Genomic DNA, 5,422 nt, shown 5'->3' with positions numbered 1-5,422 from the left:
GCTAGTTTGTCATTTCTCCGATCACAAATGCAGACATGGTTTTATGTTTACGCGGCGCGATGCAACGCGTAAAAATACAGTTTAAGTCATTATAATCAGTAATTATGTCCCCACTGGATGCTACAAATGCTTAGTTTGTAATGGGTTTTATTGGTTTCGTCTCGTCACGCCAGGACAAGGCATCACAGTATGGTAAGGGGCGTAACATTTCCGTCACACGCTTGAGGTATTCGGCCAATCACAACGCACTGGATAGCTGGCCAATCAGAGCACACCTTGCTTTTCAGAACGATGAGCTTTGTAAAAATCGACACATTTCAGAAAGGCGGGGCATAGAGGAGAAACAATAATGTACAGTATGTAGAAAATAATGTTTTTTGAACCTTAAACCGCATAAACACATTTCATTACACCAAATACACAAAATATTGTTCTTTTTTAGCAACGTCATATGACCCCTTTAAAGTGGTGGAACGTAGTGCAGAACAAAGTGCAGCCATTAAGTTGCCCCAACAGGGTATTGTGTATCAAAAAGTTAAATGAAAATAAATAAATAAAAATAAATAGAATGAAGAAAATATTAAATATATTTATGTAGAAATATAGAAAATATTCTATATAATAAAAAAAGGTATACCTGAAAGAAAATTACGCATTTAACTGTTTGGATACCAACATTCTGCAAAATATCTTCTTTTGTGCTCAACAGAAGAAAGAATCTCATAGGTTTGCAAATTGAGGGTCACTAAATTATGACACAATTTCCATTTTTGGGTGAACATTCCCTTACGTAAGCAGTTTTAGTATAAGTAGCCTACAAGGAGTACTGCAGTGAAGGTACAAGTAGTTTTATAAATTTACATAAACATATTTGCATACTATACTTTGTGATGTAAATATGTAAAATATCACATATTTTATGAATAGGCACATATTGATTAGGTCAAATGGATTAACCCTGACAAAAGTCCTTGATATTCATGAAATTAATGATATTCTTTTTAAAATATGATTATTTAAATAATTATCATGTGTAGGCTACACCCATGATTGTTTGTTTGTTTATTTACTTATTATTGAACATGCAGGTATTTTTATTCTTAGAGGTGTGTTAGTTAAATGAAAATAAATAAATAAAAATAAATAGAATGAATAAAATATTACTTCTATATAATTAAAAAGGTATACCTGAAAGAATTCCAAACTGGATAAAGGGGCCTCAATATTTTGCCCCTTACAAGACATAATGTCATAAAAGGGATAAAAATATAATCTACAGCCATTAATCCCATGCGTTAGCTCTTTATCTTTCCATTCTTCCTTTTGTGTGACTGACGGAAGTTTGTAAACTGCTGCTGTCAACTGGAAATTCCCAGCCCCCATGACAAAAGCAGACAGAACTGGGGCAGTAGAGCTGTGGAAAGATTGCTCCCTCATCTCCTCCTTTTGACAGATTTATTCCCTATCAAATTAAGGTCTACTGTACAGTAGAGATGTCAGTTAAAGGGTTAAGTTATGTTTTAGGTGGGATATTATGAAAGCAAAAAGCAGAAAACAAGACCAATAACCTTGATTTATTAACCTATTAACACAGTATACCCCATTTCCCCATGATATGTACTTGCAAGTCATTTGCCCACCAACTGTAGTTGCCGCTTGGACTTTTGACTAAGTATACAAAAAAATATACATCTCCTGTAAGATTTGTTTTGTTTGGATGATTCTAGAGACCTTCATGATTATGTAGATATATATATATATATATATGTCAACAAAAAATACTTACTAGTAACATGAAAATAAAATTTCTTTGGGAGTGTTTGTCTTCGCCATGCTTCCTTGGAAGTAGGGGTAGAAACTTGACAGCCTCATGTGACAGGAACGAAGTGAATACCTTTTTTTTTTTTTCTTGAAATCCTTTGTTTGGTTGTTTGCTTGCATATCATTGAGAAATAAAACATGGATAACATCTAGAAAAATACTTGCAAAAGGAAAATGACAAATATAAACTGCTGCAACTATAGTTGCCGGTGGGCTTAAATGGGTTTTAATAGTTCTGCTTTATTTGGTTTATTCATGGCTGACATTGGGCCATCTTTTGGCTTGCTTGTGGCCCAAATCTGGCAAACAGGAGCGGACCGCCCAATTCCCATCATTCCACGAGGTATGTGGGCCAGATGAAAGTGTCAGGTGTGGGCCTGATAGGCCTCAGGAATTTTGCTATCTGGGATGTGACCAAACACATGCTAATATTTCCATCTCTTCCTTGTTGCCAAAAATATCAAGTACATGGCAAATAAATTTGAATTTTATTTTTTGAAGATGTACTGGTTGAAAATTATTGTTTTTAATGCAATTGTCTTGGTTTCATTTATAAATGACAATGTTGCATAGAGTGTTAAAGGATTCTGGGAAATTAGGGTTGTATATAGTGGAAAGAAGAGATCACAGTATTGCTGCCATCTTGTGGGCACTACCTCTAATCACAGCTGAGGGGATTCCCAAAGGTTAAAGGTCAGTCTGCCACAGGTTAAGAGGGCACAGCGCTGATGATATCTCACCAGAGCAATCAGTGTTTAGAATCAAAGTCAAAGAGGGTCAAGCAAAGATTTAATCTTGACTCCCTTTCTCTCTGGACCAGCGTGTTTTGCTTTTTGAGCAGATTCCTCGGCAAAGTCACGTATGTTCCACATCAAACTTCTCTGATGATCATCTTTTGTCCTTTTCTGTTTAATCCTTCACCTTACTTTCACCCTCACAAATTTTGATAATCAAAAACCCCCACATTCCAAAGATGTGGGTGGGACAAACCGAATGAATCAGCCAATGAAGAGACATCTGATGACTCAACAGGATTAGTCAGGCCTTTCATTACATTCTTTACCACTAATGTGTTGCACTATAAACTTTTAGGCATATAGTAACATGCAACATTCCTCCCAGGCTTTTAAGAGTGATGGCGTTGCACTTTTAATTTGTACATAACTTTTGAATGTCAGTTATTGTATTTGAATGAAATAATAAATTAAAGTAAAAAATTTGTAATCAATTGTTAGGATTACAATTCACCCAAAAATAAAAATTCTCTCATCATTTACTCACCATCATGTTGTCCTTAACCTGTATGTTTTTTTTCTTCTGCAGAACACAGAATATATTTTGAAGAAAATTGATAACCAATCAACATTATGACCATTGTAAAAAACGCAAAGTCATTTTACAGATTTCTTCTGTTATGTTCCACATAAGTCATACCATTTTGGAACGACCAGGGTTATTGTCATTAAGAAAAACTAAAACTAATAACAATTTTAAAAATGAAATAATTGAAAATTATTTAAGTACTAAAATAACTGAATAAATGTAAACTAATAAATAATTACTGAAATAAATGAACTTTTCTACGACATTCTAATTTATTGAGATGCACCTGTGTGTGTATATATATATATATATAAATACGACAAAATTATTAAAACTTCAAAATTCAATAGTGACAACAAATATAAAATATATTATATTAACACTGGGAATGACATGAGGGTGAGTCAATGACAGAATTTTCATTTTGGGGTGAATAACCTTTTCAACTCCCTTGTACTTTCAACACAAACCAAGATTTTACCTTTCAAATGTCACTTAAAAAGTCACACTAACATCATGTTTCCCATTTATTTGTGCAATGCACATTATCATGTACAGCTCCATATGGAGAACAGAAACAGAAAACAAATTCATGTCACAATAATACTAATACAGCAAACAAACACAGAGCTGTATCCAAACCTTGCCATTTCCTTACAGAGAACAGCATTATTGAACACCACACATTCATTACTGTATAGGTTAGCTTCCAAACATATTATGATATCCTAAGATTGAAGAAAAACGGCTCAGTCCACAAAAGGGGGAAGGTGGAAAAGTTCCATCCTGGATACAGGGCTCCTTTCTTTTACTCAGGTCTCGCTGATCTGTTGTCTTTGTCCATGGTTAGCATTCAAGTCTTTAGCGTCGCATTGTGTCAAAGGGAAGATACCGGCAAAACGTAAGAGATAGTAGAGAAGACTGCTTTGATACAGTTAAAGCTTCAGTATATCACCGCATGATTGCGAAAAGAGGAAGGCAAAGCATGAACGAGATGTACTGCAAGTTACGACACAGGGGTGTTCTGGATTTACCTAATGCCATTCAAGTGCAAATATACTGAGAAGAGAAAGGGCAGATTAGTGGCTGTACACTCTAGAAACTTCCTTTGGACCACGTGCCACTTACAGTCAAACATGCAGTACATTATGAGGATACCGATACATGCTAAAAGAGCTGTGTATCCACTTATGTTGCGTAATGGTGATTTCATATGTCAAAATATTAATTGTCCACTCCGAATGATATGTTTAGTCGGTTTAAAAGACACCTACAGTAATGAAACAACAGGATTTGAACACTACCCATCGATCACATTCCTCAGTCAAAAGCCTTTGTTTCAGTAGCAAGCATGAATGCGTTAGAATCCTATGCTAGGCAAAACTTTAATCAAAATTTAGTAGTCCTGATAACCGTTTAGGCTAATACTTCAATAAAGTACTAAAGGAGCCTTCACACAGAACGTGTTTTTCCCTTCCAATGCGCTACTTTTCATACGCTAGATGGACGTGTTTGACATTTGCGCTCACATCTTGCATTTTGTGTATGACAGCATTCTAAAAATGCGGCACTCAAGTTAAAATAAGTTAAGCTTTTTAAAAAGGTGTCTCGAGATCTTGCGTTTTTTCCCATTCCACTGGCCGTGTCTTGCGTAGCAAAAACGCGTTCCCTTTCGATACTACACTCGTACAGCGTCTTGCTAGACGCATATGGAAAAAAGCCTTTTTTCTCCTGAACGGAAGCCTTTTTTCATTCACGCAGTGAAACTGCACGGCCATTGGTTCGTGCAGTGTATTAAAAACGAACCAATGGCTAGGCAGCGGAGCTGCACGAGCCTATGGCGACGAAGCCCGCCAGAATGGGCGGGGCATCTGGCTATATAAGTGGGCGTTCGCCACAGGATTCTCAGTTTTCTTCTCCTTCAGCGACGTCTCTATGCTGATCCGAAGCCGTTCGCCATTGAGACGCCTTCGCAGCTGGAATCGGGACCTCTCAGCACGGCTGACCTGCTTCTCCGCCGCTTCAGTGACGCAGCAGTTCCAGTCCTTTTCCCCTGCCGCCATTACTACACAGACACTAAAAGAGCTACTAAAAGAGCTTGGCGTTGTTGCAAATGCCACGCCGTTACTGCGGTTCGTGCGGATCTCCCCTGCACACCAATGACAGCCACACGGAGTGCATTTCCTGCTTGGGGAAATCCCATGCGGAAGCTGCGCTCACGGGAACTATTTGTTCTCACTGCAAGAACTTCAGTCTCGCCTCTCTCCGCTCACGGATC

This window comes from Sinocyclocheilus rhinocerous, unplaced genomic scaffold (genome assembly GCF_001515625.1).
Source record: "Sinocyclocheilus rhinocerous isolate Xijiao unplaced genomic scaffold, SAMN03320098_v1.1 scaffold55, whole genome shotgun sequence".
Taxonomy (NCBI): Eukaryota; Metazoa; Chordata; class Actinopteri; order Cypriniformes; family Cyprinidae; genus Sinocyclocheilus; species Sinocyclocheilus rhinocerous.
This window is presented reverse-complemented; position numbering follows the sequence as displayed.